General features: G+C 51.5%; 1 protein-coding gene across 17 annotated transcripts in view; it reads left to right on the top strand.

Moving 5' to 3' along the window:
- The window catches only part of SATB1 (SATB homeobox 1), a 1,317,576-nt gene that overhangs the window by 998,205 nt on the left and 301,127 nt on the right, over window positions 1-18,244 (top strand). For 2 of the 17 annotated variants that reach the window (XM_078664015.1, XM_078664016.1), the window contains exon 1: window positions 16,204-17,406. The exons of 13 other annotated variants lie outside the window; for them this stretch is intronic. The gene's annotated coding sequence lies outside the window, so the exon portion shown is untranslated. Of the gene's footprint in view, window positions 1-16,066; window positions 17,407-18,244 lie in introns of those variants that run through there. 2 more of the 17 variants (XM_078664017.1, XM_078664011.1) reach the window with 2 other exon arrangements.

Below are 18,244 nucleotides of genomic sequence, written 5' to 3' on the forward strand. Positions count from 1 at the left end.
CTAGACCCGGCTGGGCGAGGTTGGGCAGAAACATGTTGACTATTTTCTGATCTTTTAAGTGGTATAATCAGACCAAGTAACTCGATCTGTGTGTATACCCGACTATTTTAATAACAAACCTCATCCCTTGGTGAATAAAACATTTCTATGTAGTAGGTTTGTTTTTTATCACTTTTTGTGGGATTCATATATATCTCTGGACACTACTGCGCTACAGCAGAGGTTACCTCAGGCTTAAGGCTGGCATACAGCACAAATTTAGAGAACCCGATGATAATGCCATAACGCATATGTGGGGCGGAGAAACAAAATAAACCGCAACCGAGATCAACATAGCGTTTATGAGGGTTGTCTAAGAGAACCATTATAACGCAGATACAAGTGTCCATTCTCTCATTGATTATTTGGATTATTAAAGGGGAACTGAATGGACAGCTATTCCTCCTCCCTACCTCGTGATTGATACACTGACGTCACAACTGGAATCAACATCATCATGGAGTAGCACAACGCCGTACCCCAGCACGCAGAATTGCAGCTGAAAATTTTCTGGATCCAGTCTAATGCCTGGGGAGAATTCAGATGTTAAGGATTCAGCGGCTAGACTATGTCTCTACCAGATACATTTTTACCGAAGGTAAGTAAGTTTTCCTTCGGCAATCATCTCCTTTGGGGTGGAAGAGCCATCCCCTTGCATTGGCAGGCACTGACCACACTTGTCCCATACACCATGTTGTTGACCATCGGGCCCGTAGAGGGAGCAGAGCAGCACATCAGGAGGATGTCTTTGTGACTCTAGGAGGTCAGCCCTATCTCTCTGCTGAGTTTCAAGATTTTAGACTCTATGAGCTCTCCACACCAAAACCCTGATTACCGGGGCATTTGCATAAACCAAGACATGTTTGTGCCCAGCTTGGTCACCACCAATGAGGAAACTGACCTGCACGAATAGGAACTTCAGGACTGATGAGACCCACAACGAAAGCGGCCCTGTCTTGTTTTTCCTTCCCTCTACAGGTGACTCGAGAACCACAAGAGCCTCAAACGCAAGTGGTCAGCGAGCAAAACACCTCGGCACCCTAGCCTCACAGCCCAGATTCACAACTCCTGACTGCATCCCCTTGGCCTAGGGGTCCTCATAACCAGAACCACCCTTTGGGTTTGCCCAGACTTGACCCAAAGTCCCCCCTTGCAGGCTCTTTGTTTCGAGTACCATTGACTTTACCGGTGTACCACTCCAGGCTACCATCTCGGCCAGCACCTCTGCACCGAGACAGCCCAGGGCATGTAAGCCCAAACTGCTGGTGGGTTTTGGACCTTGGCCCCATAACATCTTAAGAACACCGACTGCACGTATGTGTATGTTGTGTATGTTTTTCCTCCCGTAGGATAACATTACCGCATTTGAGGCTCATACCTCAATACCCGTTATTTGATCATTTTTATTGTTTTCTTGTAAAATCGATAACTCTGAAAATGCTCACCTGGTTCCGAAGATTTTTGTGTCTATATTCATATAAAATATGTGCTATTTCGGATTTCTTCTTGAGTGTGTGTCTCATTTATTGACTCGGTGTGTACAACAAATGCTTAACAATCCCCTCTGATAAACCTAAGCTGCTCGACCACACTACCAGAAATGGAGCACTTGGGATTATTAACGTAAGCCCCAGTAAACCAATAAGGGTCGTCTGGACTTTTTACGTGGTGTGCCCTTACATTGGCCCACTACATATAAAGCAAGCTTCCTACACTGGGTTTTCCATTTATATGTAGATAGCATGCACAATGTCTGTAAATATTCAGGGACTCTAAATTTGCCTCAAACTATCATCTGCCTCCGCACTCCAAGTCCTTAGGTGCAGCAGTGCTTTCTCAAACACAACGGTTTAGATATCTATAGGTGTCAACAGCACTTATGGGAAGAAAACCAAGGTTTTAAGTCTTTCAACGATGTCATAACCCACTATCATTTGTTGCATAGTACATGCAATGATCGATCAAAAAGCGTCCATCAGATTTTTGTGATATTCCCAAAAAAGTTACAGCGTAAGCTGATTTAAATCTAGATTCACTTCCGAATTGATCAACTTCACATTCTAATATTATTTTTGATACAAAAAATATTTCTAAAGTGGATCTCTTGTCTATGTTGCAACCTAAAGTAATCTTCCTGAAGTCATTTAAACAACCATTCAACAAAGACGTTTGCTTCGTAGAGTGGGCAGTCGCAACAGGAAATGCAGAATTCAACAACCTGTATTATGTGCATAATTCTTCATTTTTGGGTATAAAATTAAGGTTTATAATTGCCCTCTTTCGAATAATTTGCCAAATTTTGAATCAGCAATGACATTTTGTTTTAAATGGTGCATAGTCGGACCCCTTGTGCTATGAAACCTAAAAAAAAGATGATGCAATGCAGTTCTAATAGTGTAAGATGCTTTGATGCAGAAAGTAAATCTGCTATTCTTCAGTACTTTGCGTAACCTCCCATTCTCTGTGTTGCATCCTTCTACTTTGTTGATTCACACTGTCTCCTGCGGCTCCCTTGTTCACCTGCATGTATGTTTTTTTTTTACACTTGTGTTTTATGCTAAATCGAAGTTGATGTATACATTATTGCAATCTTTCATGACCTGTGTAGTCCGTTGCACTGGGTTTCCTTTTACATGCAGCAGGTTTTCCTTTTGTGGGAGGTAGGGGAACCTCTTAAGTTCATTTGATGAAGCTGTAAACTTCTCGACTCCCATCTGACCATTCACAGGACAGCTTGAGCCACAGAGCGCTGCCCTGGATACTACATCCGTGTTTACTAGTCCAAGACCTTCCGACTGGCCTGCACGTGTTTAAAATACCTTGCCTCTTTTGGCATGGGGATTGAAAAGGCCACCTGTAGTGTTCTTTAAGTGTGTCTAAGATAGGTCGCTATTGCCTCAAGATTTTTGTTTTTAACGTGGGAGGGCATGCATGTAAGTGTGCGACTGTACGTGCTTTGGGTACATTACGTGGGATTGAGCTGTGCCTTCTAAGTGTGTGCAGTGAACACTGTGTAAAGAGAGGACACTTGGCCGACGGCCCCTTGCCTCCCATGTGTGCCTCGGGTACAGTATGTGGGATTGAACTGTGTTTCAAGTGTGTGACCCCTTGCCTCCCATGTCTGCCTCGGGTACAGTATGTGGAATTGAGCATTCTTCTACGTGTGTGGCCCCTCGCCCTCGTGTGCCTCGGGTTAAGTATGTGAGACTGAGGTGTCTTCTAAGTGTGTGGCCCCTCGCCACCAATGTGTGCCTCTGGTACAGTATATGGAATTAAGCTGTCTTCTAAGCGTGTGGCTCCTCGCCACCAATGTGTGCCTCGGGTACAGTATGTGGAATTGAGCATTCTTCTAAGTGTGTGGCCCCTCGCCCACGTGTGCCTCGGGTTAAGTATGTGAGACTGAGGTGTCTTCTAAGTGTGTGGCCCCTCGCCACCAATGTGTGCCTCGGGTACAGTATGTGGAATTGAGCATTCTTCTAAGTGTGTGGCCCCTCGCCCCCCATGTGTGCCTTGGGTAGAGTATGTGGGACAGAGCTGTCTTCTAAGTGTGTGGCCCCTCGCCCTCGTGTGCCTCGGGTTAAGTATTGAGACTGAGGTGTCTTCTAAATGTGTGGCCCCTCGCCCTCCATGTGTGCCTCGGGTAGAGTATGTGGGACAGAGCTGTCTTCTAAGTGTGTGGCCCCTCGCACCAATGTGTGCCTCGGGTACAGTATGTAGAATTGAGCATTCTTCTAAGTGTGTGGCCCCTCGCCTCACATGTGTGCCTCGGGTTAAGTATGTGAGACTGAGGTGTCTTCTAAGTGTGTGGCCCCTCGCCACCAATGTGTGCCTCGGGTACAGTATGTGGGACTGAGCTGTGTTTCAAGTGTGTGGCCCCTTGCCTCCCATGTCTGCCTCGGGTACAGTATGTGGAATTGAGCATTCTTCAAAGTGTGTGGCCCCTCGCCCTTGTGTGCCTCGGGTTAAGTATGTGAGACTGAGGTGTCTTCTAAGTGTGTGGCCCCTCGCCACCAATGTGTGCCTCGGGTACAGTATGTGGAATTGAGCTGTCTTCTAAGTGTGTGGCCCCTCGCCACCAATGAGTGCCTCGGGTAGAGTATGTGGGACAGAGCTGTCTGCTAAGTGTGTGGCCCCTCGCCACCAATGTGTGCCTCGGGTAGAGTATGTGGGACAGAGCTGTCTGCTAAGTGTGTGGCCCCTCGCCACCAATGTGTGCCTCGGGTACAGTATGTGGAATTGAGCATTCTTCTAAGTGTGTGGCCCCTCGCCCCCCATGTGTGCCTTGGGTAGAGTATGTGGGACAGAGCTGTCTTCTAAGTGTGTGGCCCCTCACCCTCGTGTGCCTCGGGTTAAGTATTGAGACTGAGGTGTCTTCTAAGTGTGTGGCCCCTCGCCACCAATGTGTGCCTTGAGTACAGTATGTGGAATTGAGCTGTCTTCTAAGTGTGTGGCCCCTCGCCCTCCATGTGTGCCTCGGGTAGAGTATGTGGGACAGAGCTGTCTTCTAAGTGTGTGGCCCCTCGCCCACATGTGCCTCGGGTAGAGTATGTGGGACAGAGCTGTCTTCTAAGTGTGTGGCCCCTCGCCACCAATGTGTGCCTCGGGTACAGTATGTAGAATTGAGCATTCTTCTAAGTGTGTGGCCCCTCGCCTCACATGTGTGCCTCGGGTTAAGTATGTGAGACTGAGGTGTCTTCTAAGTGTGTGGCCCCTCGCCACCAATGTGTGCCTCGGGTACAGTATGTGGGACTGAGCTGTGTTTCAAGTGTGTGGCCCCTTGCCTCCCATGTCTGCCTCGGGTACAGTATGTGGAATTGAGCATTCTTCTAAGTGTGTGGCCCCTCGCCCTCGTGTGTCTCGGGTTAAGTATGTGAGACTGAGGTGTCTTCTAAGTGTGTGGCCCCTCGCCACCAATGTGTGCCTCGGGTACAGTATGTGGGTTGAGCTGTCTTCTAAGTGTGTGGCCCCTCGCCACCAATATGTGCCTCGAGTACAGTATGTGGAATTGAGCTGTCTTCTAAGTGTGTGGCCCCTCGCCCTCCATGTGTGCCTCGGGTAGAGTATGTGGGACACAGCTGTCTTCTAAGTGTGTGGCCCCTCGCCACCAATGTGTGCCTCGGGTACAGTATGTAGAATTGAGCATTCTTCTAAGTGTGTGGCCCCTCGCCCTCGTGTGCCTCGGGTTAAGTATGTGAGACTGAGGTGTCTTCTAAGTGTGTGGCCCCTCGCCACCAATGTGTGCCTCGGGTACAGCATGTGGGTTGAGCTGTCTTCTAAGTGTGTGGCCACTCGCCCCCCATGTGTGCCTCGGATACAGTATGTGGGTTGAGCTGTCTTCTATGTGTGTGGCCCCTCGCCACCAATGTGTGCCTCGGGTACAGTATGTGGGATTGAGCTGTGTCTTCTAAGTGTGTGGCAGCCTGCCTCCCATGTCTGCCTCTGGTACAGCATGTATGTGGGATTGAGCTGTGTCTTCTAAGTGTGTGGCCCCTCACCTCCCATGTGTGCTTCAGATATAGTATGTAGGATTGAGCTGTGCCTTTTAAGTGTGTGCCCCCTTGCCTCCCATGTGTGCCTCGAGTACAGTATGTGGGATTGAGCTGCGCCATCTCAGCGTAAGTCCCGTCGCCTACCATGTGTGCTTGGGTATAGTATGTAGGATTGAGCTGTGTCTTCTAAGTGTGTGGCTGCGTGCCTCCCATGTCATCCTCAGGCACAGTATGTATGTGAGACAGCTCTGTCTTCTAAGTGTGTAGCCCCTCGCCTCCCACGTGTGCCTTGTGTACGGTATGTGTGGTTGAGCTGCGCCTTGTAAGCGTGTATCACTTCGCCTCCCAGTGCTTAATTTGTAAAATAATAAGTGCCAGGAATCTGACCTGGAGGCCACTGCAGCTTATACCACTCATCGCCATTGTCATCGCTGCCAAAACAACTGCTAACCATCGCTCTTGCATTGAAATGGGACAGTTCAGATAATTCCAGGTCCTCAAAGCTAAAGGAATGGCTCCTTAGGGAGGCAGGCATTAGCACTATTTGAATGTATATTGTATTCTTAAACAACGTTGTTCTGCTCATCTCTGAATTAGATGAGCAGTGCCACCATGTGGTAGACTGTTCTAAGTATCGTGTTGACAATTAGGTGCCGGTGCCGAGCACCGGAAACCAATTAAGTGCCGGTGCTGAGCACCGGAAAGCACGAGCTCAAATTAAGCACTGCCTCCCATGTGTGCTTCGAGTACAGTATGTGGGAGTGAGCTGTGCGTTCTAAGCATAAATCCCCTTGCCTCCCATGTGTGCCTCAGGTACATTATGTGGGATTGAGCTGTGCCTTCTAACCGTGTGGTCTCTCTCCTCCCATGTGTGCCTTGGGTACAGTATGTGGGATTGAGTTGTGTCTTCTAGGTGGGTGGCCCTTTGCCTCCCACGTGTGGCTCGGGTACAGTATGTGGGATTGAGCTGTGCCTTTTAAGTGTGTGGCCCCTCGCCTCCCATGTATGCCTCAGGTACAGTATGTAGGATTGAGCTGTGCCTCTTAAGTGTGTGGCCCTTCGTCTCCCATGTGTGCCTCGTTTACAGTATGTGTGGATTGATCTGCACCTTCTAAGTGTGTGGCCCCTTGCCTCTGTGTGCCTCGGGTGCAGTATGTGGGATTGAGCTGTCTTCTAAGTGTGTGGCCCTTCGCCTCCCATATGTGCCTCGTGTACAGTGTGTGGGATTGAGCTGGTTCCTCTAAGTGTGTGGCCCCTCGCCTATCATGTGTGCCTCGGGGACAGTATGTGGGAGTGAACTGTGCCTTCTAAGCATGTGGCCCTTTGCCTCCCATGTGTGCCTCGGGTACAGCATGTGGGAGTGATATGTGCCTTCTAAGCGTGTGGCCCCATGCCTCCCATATGTGCCTCGGGTACAGAATGTGAGACTGAGCTGTGCCTTCTAAGTGTGTGGCCACCTCGCCTCCCATGTGTGCCTCGGGTACGGTATGTGGGGTTGATCTGTGCCTTGTGAACGTGTGGCCTCTCGCCTCCCATGTGTGCCTCGAGTACAGTATGTGGGATTGAGCTGTGCCTTTTTAAGTGTGTGGCCCCTCGCCTCCCATGGGTGCCTTGAGTACAGTATGTGGGATTGAGCAGTGCCTTTTAAGCGTGTGGCCACCTCGCCGCTCATGTGTGCCTCGGGTACAGTATGTGGGATTGAGCTGTGCCTTTCAAGTGCGTGGCCCCTCATCTCCCATGTGTGCCTCAGGTACAGTGTGCAGGATTGAGATGTGCCTTCTAAGCATGTGGCCCTTTGCCTCCCATGTGTGCCTCGGGTACAGCATGTGGGAGTTATATGTGCCTTCTAAGCGTGTGGCCCCATGCCTCCCATATGTGCCTCGGGTACAGAATGTGAGACTAAGCTGTGCCTTCTAAGTGTGTGGCCCATGTGTGCCTCGGGTATGGTATGTGGGGTTGATCTGTGCCTTGTGAACGTGTGGCCCCTCGCCTCCCATGTGTGCCTCGAGTACAGTATGTGGGATTGAGCTGTGCCTTTTTAAGTGTGTGGCCCCTCGCCTCCCATGGGTGCCTTGAGTACAGTATGTGGGATTGAGCAGTGCCTTTTAAGCGTGTGGCCACCTCGCCGCTCATGTGTGCCTCGGGTACAGTATGTGGGATTGAGTTGTGCCTTTCAAGTGCGTGGCCCCTCATCTCCCATGTGTGCCTCAGGTACAGTGTGCGGGATTGAGATGTGCCTTTTAAGCAAGTGGCCCATCGCCTCCCAAGTGTGCCTTGGGTACAGTATGTGGGATTGAGCTGTGTCTTCTAAGCGTACGTCCGCTCGTCTCCCATGTGTGCCTTGGGTACAGATTGTGGGATTGAGCTGTGTCTTCTAAGCGTAAGTCCCCTCGCCTCCCATGTATGCTTTGGATACAGATTGTGCGACTGGGCTGTGCCTTCTAAGTGTGTGCCACCTCGCCCCCCATGTGTGCCTCGGGTACGGTATGTGGGGTTGAGCTGCGCCTTGTAAACATGTCGCCCTTTGCCTCCCATGTGTACCTCTGGTACAGTATGTGGGATTGAGCTGTGCCTCTTAAGTGTGTGGCCCCTCGCCTCCCATGTGTGTCTCAGGTACAGTATGTGGGATTGAACTGTGTCTTCTAAGTGTGTGGCCCCTCCCCTCTCATGTGTGCCCCGGATACAGTAGGTGGGATTAAGATGTGCCATGTATGTGTGTGGCCCCTCGCCTCCAATGTGTGCCTCGGGTACAGTATTTGGGATTGAGATGTGCCATGTAGGTGTGTGACCCTCACCTCCCATGTGTGCCTCGGGTACAGTATGTGGGATTGAGCAGTGCCTTCTAAGTGTGAGGCCACTCGCCTCCTATGTGTTCCTCTGGGCAGTATGTGGGACTGAGCTGTCTTCTAAGTGTGTGGCCCCTCGCCCCCCATGTGTGCCCCGGGTACAGTATGTGGGATTGAGATGTGCCATGTAGGTGTGTGGCCCCTCACCTCCCATGTGTGCCTCGGGTACAGTATGTGGGATTGAGCAGTGCCTTCTAAGTGTGTGGCCCCTCGCCTCCCATGTGTACCTCGGGTACAGTATGTGGGATTGAGCTGTGTCTTCTAAGTGTGAGGCCCGTTGCCTCCCATGTGTGCCTCGGGTACAGTATGTATGTGGGATTGAGCTGTGTCTTCTACGTGTGTGGCCCCTTGACTTCCATGTGTGCATCGGGCACAGTATGTGGGATTGAGCTGTCTTCTAAATGTGAGACCCCTTGCCTTCCATGTGTCCCTCTGGTACAGTATGTGGGATTGAGCTGTGTCTTCTAAGTGTGATGCCACTCGCCTCCTATGTGTTCCTCTGGGCTGTCTTTTAAGTGTGTGGCCCCTCGCCCCCCATGTGTGCCCCAGGTACAGTATGTGGGATTGAGATGTGCCATGTTGGTGTGTGGCCCCTCACCTCCCATGTGTGCCTCGGCTACAGTATGTGGGATTGAGCAGTGCCTTCTAAGTGTGTGGCCCATCGCCTCCCATGTGTACCTCGGGTACAGTAAGTGGGATTGAGCTGTGTCTTCTACGTGTGTGACCCCTCGCCTCCCATGTGTGCCTAAGGTACGGTATGTGGAATTGAGCAGTCTTCTAAGTGTGTGGCCCCTCACCTCCCATATGTGCCTCGGGTACGGTATGTGGGATTAAGCTGTGTCTTCTAAGTGTGAGGCCCGTTGCCTCCCATGTGTGCCTCGGTTACAGTATGTATGTGGGATTGAGCTGTGTCTTCTACGTGTGTGGCCCCTTGACTTCCATGTGTGCATCGGGTACAGTATGTGGGATTGAGCTGTCTTCTAAATGTGGGACCCCTTGCCTTCCATGTGTCCCTCTGGTACAGTATGTGAGATTGAGCTGTGTCTTCTAAGTGTGAGGCCACTCGCCTCCTTTGTGGTTTTAGTGGTTGAAGCTTTTATTCGATATGCAAGATATCTTGAAAGCGTACACAAAATACAGCATTTACAAAACTAGAAAAAAACATTTTTAAGAAGCAATATTGAATGTACATTTAAGAAAGATAAAAAGACATGTGATGCCAGAATAAATTAGCTAAAAAAGAATTAAACCGCTATTGACAATCTCTTGCAACGGATCAACCAAAAATGCTTGAAAAATTTGGCTACACCACAAACAATGGGAGGGGAAGTGTCCGTCATTAGGATGCGAAGGGCTGCCAGATAACTACGCGTACCCATATTGCAACAAAGGGGTTTGAGCCAAAAACTCCTGGGTTTAGCATAGTCCGGACATTCAAACAGGATATGCGGTATAGACTCTGTCCTAGTGGTACAACGGGCACAAAAGGGGGACATGTGGGCACCTGATTTCCACTTTGACACCAGGGCCCCTACTGGGAGGGAGCCCACTCTGAATTTAAAATACAGTGCTCGATCAGCTGGTAGGGTAATTAGGTCTAGGTAAGGTTCGTAAACTACTACATCTTTTATTGTTAAAAAGGCAGCTGTAGATTTACAATGACTAGAATTTATAACTAACTGGTCCGCAACCCAATTCCAGTATAATCTTTTCAGAACATCTTTTGGTGGAGCCGTTCTTGATGACCAACAGTCCCCCAGCCCAAGTTCCTCCAAAAGCTTTTTGGTGTCTCTCAACCACTTGATCTTCGCCCAACCGCCCAGGCTCATTATCTCGGCCAACCCTTCAGCGTATGTTTTTAGCTCTTCACCCCTCCAAATACGTGCCCATAGAAGGAGTGGACGAAGCCGGGCTTGGTCTTTAATATTCTTACAACCTGTGTCCAACAGCACAGGCACTGTTGGAGTGCTCGGAGGGAGGGCGATTAAAGATTTCAAAAGCTTGCTTTCTGCTGTTGCCAGGGAATCCAGGCAGCAATGCCCCCACAGCTCTGCCCCATACAAGGCTGATGTTACTCCCTTAGCCTTGTAAATGTCAATTGCTGGGGCAAGCGACCTCCTCGGTGATGCCCGGAATTCCCTCAGAAGTGCACCTCCTACTCTCTTGTGGTTCAAGACCATCTTGGCAATGTGAGGTGACCAGTTCATGCTATCCGTAATCCGTATTCCAAGATAATCAAATTCGGATACTTTCTCCAAGGGAACAGAGTTGAGAATAGGTGGGCGGCCCAGTTTCCTTGGAGGGTTTAGAATTAAAAACTTAGTTTTATCCACGTTGATTACCAAGCCCCTTGAAACGCAAAAGTTCTGGAAACGGGTTAGCAACTTCTGGAGGCCTTGCGGAGTCTTAGAAATCAAGAGCGTATCGTCCGCAAAAAGTAGGGTTGGAATCCGCACTCCCCCGAGACAAGGAGCGTCGGCTGGTTCTTGCTGGAGATAATCCACCACCCCATTAACATATAGTGAAAAGAGGGTGGGCGCTAGGACGCATCCCTGTCTCACACCCCTAGACACTGGGATTTTCTCAGTTAACTCTCCATTTCTCCCCCAGCGAACCTGAGCAAAAGTATGGGCGTGAAAGCTAATAAGGAGGGACAAGATGTAGGGAGGCAATCCCAACCCATAAAGCACGCTCCATAACTCCTCCCGTGGAACTAGGTCAAAGGCAGTCCTCAGATCTATAAAGGCCAAGTATAGACTGCCCTTGCCTAGCTCCACCACCTTCCAGCCAAGGAGTGCTAGCCTAAACACCTGCTCTATCGTCCCTGTTCCTACCCGGAACCCTGCCTGGAAGTCTGATAGTATTTTGTTTTCCTCCACCCAATGAAGAATCCTACCAAGTATAGCTTTACCTGCTATCTTTTGGGTGGAGTCAATGAGGCTTATGGGCCGGTAGTTCCCCGGAATTTCTCTGGATCCTTTTTTGTGAATAGGGACCACAACCGCCCCTTTCCAGGAATCAGACACTGGCCACCCCTTCATAATATCATTGAGGAGTGCTGCAATAACCCTTCCCCAGGCCACCGGATATGCCCGCATGAGATCCCCCGGTAAGCCATCTGGGCCTGCTGCCTTCCGGGGGGCTACCCACCCAATTACCTTTTCAATCTCTAGAGCTGAAAAGAGATTGTAGCCGTGAGGTTCAGATACTAGTGGGGGGAGCGCCCTGACATTTAGTGCCCCATCCGCCGGGAGGTATAAAGCCCCAAAGTGTTTAACCCAGCTATTTGGGGAGATATTACAGGGTCTCATAATTTCATCGGGCCTGTTCCGGGAGCCTACAAGGTTCCAAAAACCCCTTGAATCTTTACTTTTACTGGCCACAAGTAGGTCCTCCCAAAATTTCTCTTCCCACTCCTTCTTGGCAGATTTAAGGGATCTATTGTAAGCCTTCCTTGCTTCCAATATAACAGGATGGGATTTGAGTTTCACTGCCTCTACAAGTCTTGATTTGTGTACCCTACATGTTTGTGTGTACCAACCGTTACCTTGCTTTACACCTCCTTTCTTCCCTACATTCCTCGAGGGGATGGTAAACACATTTGTCAGAGCCTCTGTTAGGGAAACAAAGACCCCGCAAGCCCTACCCACCCCTTCCGGGAGGGACCCCAAGTTTAACAGAGCGTGATCTAAAAGGGTTGATATTTCTCCAACCCTTTCCTCCGAGAGTACCAATTTAGCCCATTTTAGACGCCTTCCACAGAGTGAAACTGCCGACTCATCAAGGGGAGCTGATGTGGGGTTGATGGGACCCTTCTTAGGAAAACACCACCACTGGGCCATGGTCAAGGAAAGTGGATTGTGGTCGCTTTCGACCGTCGGGACCACAACCATGTCCTTCACCTGGCTCCACAGACATATATCTGGTAAGATATAGTCGATTCTAGAAGAGTGTCCTGGTCTATTATAGGTATGAGCCCCCCCCCTATCTGAGTTTGTCCTCCCATTCACTGCCCTTAGATTTAATTCGATACTCAGGGTGTATAACTGTAACGCCACCTCTGACCATCTCCTAATCGGTGGAATCTCCAAGGCTGGGATCCCTTTCTTAGCATCCTCCTCATCCTGGTCTAAGGCAACATCCGAGCCCAAGGGCTCGAATGTACAATTCATGTCTCCCGCGACCAGGGTACACAACTTATGTGAAGTTGTACTAAGAAGACTCTCCAGAAGAGATAATACAGTGGACTTCCTCCCGCCCTTAGTCCCCCTGGCGTACACGTTATAGATATTCAATATTGTACGGCCCCTAAAATCTCTTAGAATAATATTTTGAATATCTGGACAGCCTGTCTGAGACTCCTCAATTCTGCAGTCAAGGGAAGCTGCCACCCATATGAGCAGGCCACCCAAGGGGCGTCCTCTCCCTGATTCTGAGATTAGTGCAGGCACAGAGTAGGAGGAGAATCCCACCCTATGTATCGGCTCCAAACTCCAGGTCTCCTGGAAGATGCATATGGCATGCTCATCAACCATAGCATTCCAGTCTGGGAGGGCCAACTTTCTCGCGATACCTGCGACATTCCAGCTGAAAACCTTGAAGACATGGTCCGTCACAGCTGATGTGTCGCTGACCTCGAGAACACTCCTGTCCACAGGCCTCACAGGGGTAACAGGCAAATTACAGTCCAAATAAATGGGCAGAGGATCTACCAACCCACTGTCACCTGTGCTTACAGGTGAGACTAATCGGGGTGGTGGTGCTGTCATTAAACCTATTCTATTGCCAGATACCATGTCAGGAACTACAATTGTCCTCGTATCACCCCCCTCCAGTCAACATCTCCCTGGCCCCCACCGGGGGTTCAACCTGTTGAACCCAAGACCCCCAACCCAACAAGGGTCCCGGTTTTGGCCTAAGCCAGATGTACTAGGGCCCGCCCTGGGCGACATAACATTCGGCCTGGGGTAAAAAAAGGTTAGATCCACTAATTTAACCCCTACCGCATCCATATTTTTTATAGGGCCATAGATGGAGCTCACCACTCTGGGATCTTGAAAGTTTATTATTACACAATCCCCCTCCTGTGTTTTTTTACCTTGTCCTACCCACCCTACTCTGCGAACACTTAGAATTAGCCCATCCACACCACTCTGGATTGGCTTGTTTAACTTTAGCCAGTGGATACACTTATTCTTGAGGGCCTGGTGATTCTCCAGCTGGTCTTCCTTCAGTGGGGGAACGTTTACTAGTACTGCAACAAAAGGATGACAGTCTGGTGGGAGATTTATGGGGGGGGTCCTCCGTGGGAATTTGCGGGGGGCCACTGTGGTAGCAACTGAAGCTGCAGGTTGAGGGGCAGTTTTAACGACCATCTCTGTCGCTACTCCCTTGCCTTTATCTTGTGTACCAGAGGCTTTGCTAACCCTTACCATCCCCCTACTTATCGGGGGCTGCAATTGAGGTGTTAGTTTTGGTGTACTTTTAGCAACCTCAGAAGATGTTTCCATTCCCTTGTGTTGGGGCCCTACTATTGGTGGGGGAGGAATTACAGATACTGGTACTTGCACTTTGCTAGTGTCTACCTTATTTGCCCTAGTTGAAGGACTAGAATCCGCCTGTAGTGGCAAGGAAGCTACTGGGGGCACACTCCCCTTTAGTCCCATGACCTGATTCTCACTCACTCTTTTATGCTGTTTAATTACAGATTTAAGTGAGAAAAAGCCATCGAGGGTAGATTGCTCTAGTTTATCTATTCTAGCCCCCAAACCCTTAACCTGGGTCAACAGGGGCATCAAGAGACTGTTTACCCTCTCCATAATGCTGTCAATAATCTTGGGGTCAATAAATGTGGAGACATTAAAAGCACTACTACTAGGGGACAAACAATTATTATTACCCGTGGGTGTGTCCACACAACCCCCCTCCACCACTACCTTATCCTCTGGGACCGACCCCTTTACGTCCTTCCCGCCCTGCCCAAGTGGCTTCCTCGGTTGCTTGTAGAGCGCGGCTTGTCTCACCAGCCTACCCTTCCTAGAGCTGACTGCCCTTTTGTTTTTGGCCCTTTTACTCTGCCCACTCGAGTCATACACAGATGGCACCCCAGCTGGGTTTACTTTTTTGGGAACAGGTGGAGTTGGAGATAATATTTGAATTTCGTCTATGTGTGGGGGTGCAGGAGAATGCGATATACTTGCGCCACCCTCTTCCCCAACGCCACTAAATAAGAGCGCGGCCAAATGTTCCGACCTTTCTGTGTTTTCCCCTATTTCTACCATCGGGTGAAAATCTACAGAGCCATCCGGGACATCAGGGGGAACAGATTGGACCCGCTCACAGGCCGGTGACAAGGCCTGGGCTACAGCCCCCAGTGAGGAGCGTCTAGAAGGAAGATAGACCTCAGAGAGACGGCGTTCAGACATAGCGAACTCCTTATCAATGACCGCCGCCACTCTGGTTATAAACCGGTCCATGCTTCCAATCATTGGGCTCCCAACAACACCTCCCCTTTCGCCCTCACTCCTAAGTAGGCACTTGCCTCCTATGTGTTCCTCAGGGCAGTATGAGGGACTGAGCTGCCTTTTAAGTGTGTGGCCCGGGTACAGTATGTGGGATTGAGATGTGCCATGTAGGTGTGTGGCCCCTCGCCTCCCATGTGTGCTCCGGGTACAGTATGTGGGATTGAGATGTGCCATGTAGGTGTGTGGCCCCTCACTTCCCATGTGTGCCTCGGGTACAGTATGTGGGATTGAGCAGTGCCTTCTAAGTGTGTGGCCCCTCGCCTCCCATGTGTGCCTAAGGTACGGTATGTGGGATTGAGCAGTCTTCTAAGTGTGTGGCCCCTCGCCTCCCATATGTGCCTCGGGTACGGTATGTGGGATTGAGCTGTTTTCTAAGTGTGTGGGCATTTGCCTCACATGTGTGCCTCAGGTACAGTATGTGGGATTGAGCTGTGTCTTCTATGTGTGTGACCCCTCGCCTCCCATGTGTGCCTAAGGTACGGTATGTGGGATTGAGCAGTCTTCTAAGTGTGTGGCCCCTCGCCTCCCATATGTGCCTCGGGTACGGTATGTGGGATTGAGCTGTTTTCTAAGTGTGTGGGCATTTGCCTCACATGTGTGCCTCAGGTACAGTATGTGGGATTGAGCTGTGTGTTTTAAGTGAGTGGCCCCTCGCCTCCCATGTGTGCCTCGGGTACAGTATGTGGGATTGAGCTGTGTGTTTTAAGTGAGTGGCCCCTCGCCTCCCATGTGTGCCTCGGGTACAGTATGTGGGATTGAGCTGTGCCTTCTAAGTGAGTGGCCCCTCGCCTCCCATGTGTGCCTCAAGTACAGTATGTGGGTTGAGCTGTGCCATGTAGGTGTGTACAGTGAAGAGAGGGCACCTGGCAGACCACCCCTCGCCTCCCGTGTGCGCCTCCATTCAGCCTGCTGGCCGCGGACACCTGTTCGGCCTCCTGGGGTCGCCTGGGCTGCGGCCTCTGCGTGGGCAGCAGGTGCCGCGGGCGTCGGGCCTGTGCGCCCGCAGGTGTCCGCGGCTGTGGCGCGGGGGCTTGCGGGGCTCCCCGGCTCCTGCCGCTCGCTCTGCGGCCGGTGGCGGTGGTGCGGCTGCCGCGGCCTCGCTGGTCTCCCGGCGCGACAGCTGCCGCTGTTCCGCCTTCCTGCCGCCGTCCTCCCGGTGCTGCCTCTTATTCTGGGTATTGTGTGCCATGGATGCAGAGCCGCCTCACTCTAATCAAGCTGATTAGAGATTCCTGCGCGCCTGGCCGGAAATAGCATCCCCCGTCTCCCTGCCCCCATCAGTGCCCGCCTCCCCCTCCTGTGCCGGTGCCCCCCGCCTCCCCGACCGGGTCCGGCCCTCAACATCCCAGGACTCCGGGCCCCGCCGCCGCCGCCGGGGACGGGCTGCGGGGCGGCTGCGTCCTGGCGCGGGGGGTGCTCGCACAGCCCCCTGCCTGCCCTCCCCGGGTTTATTTTCTATTAAAATGAGGAGGAGGAAGAAGCAGCAGCAGCAGCAGGGCTCGCAGCAATAGAGAGCGAAGGAGATCCGGGCACGGCGGCGGCAGCAGCAGGAGGAGGAGGAGTGATGAGTCAATACAACTAATAATTTAATGGGGACACAGAAAGAGGCAGGGAGGGGAGACACGCACACACAGAGCCGTGAGCGCACACTGCACGCAGCGCGCCGGATCCCGGCAGCACGCACCCCACGCCCGCCCGCCCGCGCTCCTGCTCACAACTTTGGGCGCCCGTTCGTCCCCTCGCTGCCAGGGTGTTGGTGCCCGCGGACGGCCGCCTCCCTCCTCCTCCCGCCGCCACTCGCCCTGCTCGTCTTCCCCTTTTGTGCATCTGTTTTCCTGCCTCGGCACAGGCTGCGGGGGTCGCGCAGATACATGGGGAGGGACAGGTACTCCCTACCCTTGTTGCAGGCGGCCAGGGCGGAACTAAAAGTGGCATTTTCGCTCCTTTGCTCCGGGATGCGGTGCCTTTCTGTCGCTTCCGCATAGATATCTGGGGCTGTACTGGAAAGTTTCGGGCGCCCGGAGTGTCCATTGCTCGAGCCTGCTGTTGTTATTTTCAGCTCCCGGCTGCTGGCTAGCCGAGCGGGCTGTACCCAAGTGCACTTCTGGTGTGCCCCTGCCCGTCCCTTCCGTGAACTGCCCCTCGGAGCGTAGGCACACCGCCGATACTACTTCCATAGCGCTCACGCCTCAGGTTTCTCCCCGCTCGTCCCTCCTGCTCAAGTTCCAGCAAGCACTGACTGCTCATCCCTCGCTCATTCTGTTTTCATACATTTTCTTTACATTAGCGCGCCAGTCTAGATTCTCATACCCTGGTCACCCCGCCTCTCGTTCAGATCTGCCTCCCCCTCCCCCAGCCCCGGCAAATAAACAAAACAGAAGCGAAAGCGCACACATTGTCAGGGGAAGTGTCGCCTCCAGGTCTGCTGTCAGGAAGGAGCCCCGCGGACCCCGGCCGGACTGCACAGGGCGCCGGCACTCCATGTACATGCGGTCACGTTTGGAAGGGGTGAGTTGGCGAATTTCACTTCAGACTGCAGCCTGTCTCATTTGTTGTCTTCCACATGAACTCGCACTTTGCCTTTGTGTTGTCTCTTTAAAAGGTCAGTAGCAAAGCCTGGCCTGGAGCCGCACGGACCGGCTAACAACAGGAACCTCGATTATTGCCCATTGATTTTTGTTTTTTGTATTGAGCGTGGGTCTCTAAAGGGGTGGATGTCTGCACAGTTTGATGCCACACGCTGCACATGGCTGGGGCTAGTGTGGTACCCCGCAGTTTAGAAAGATGCATGCATTTCACTCCACGGTGCTGGTGGCCTGACGAATGATGATGCACTTGTCCGGCGTGGGAACTTGGGCGCCAGAAGGGGGGTCCTGCGCGTCCCAGGCGATGGGGGCTTGAAAGCCAGTGCGCCGACCTTCCCGCAGGCCGTGCCGGCGGCACTTCATCACTGCACAAGGGCTGCTGAACTTTACCCTGGCACACAGTTTACATGAGCACTTTAGCTGTGTTCTGTGCATTTTTTGTATGTTGCTAAGCTTAGTACAGAACACGCACGAACAAAGCCCTCACCTGCTGTTAACAACAGCAGTTTATTTGTGCAAATCGGGGTTTTCCATGATTGGTATTTCTTTATATCCCACCGATGCACCTGCGTTCCTCCGCGTAAACTGGTATGAGGTGTTTGTCTGCACTTGCTTGACACTCTCAGTTATTGTGTTTTTAACATCTTCAAAAGTGCGTGTGTGACATGCATCGATTTGGAATGCTACCGTTCTGAAAGAGTAATGGTTTTTGTTTTCAGGGGAGGTGCACGTTGGTTTACCTTTACATTGTCAGACATTTC

Source organism: Lissotriton helveticus, chromosome 10, assembly GCF_964261635.1.
Source record: "Lissotriton helveticus chromosome 10, aLisHel1.1, whole genome shotgun sequence".
NCBI lineage: Eukaryota > Metazoa > Chordata > Amphibia > Caudata > Salamandridae > Lissotriton > Lissotriton helveticus.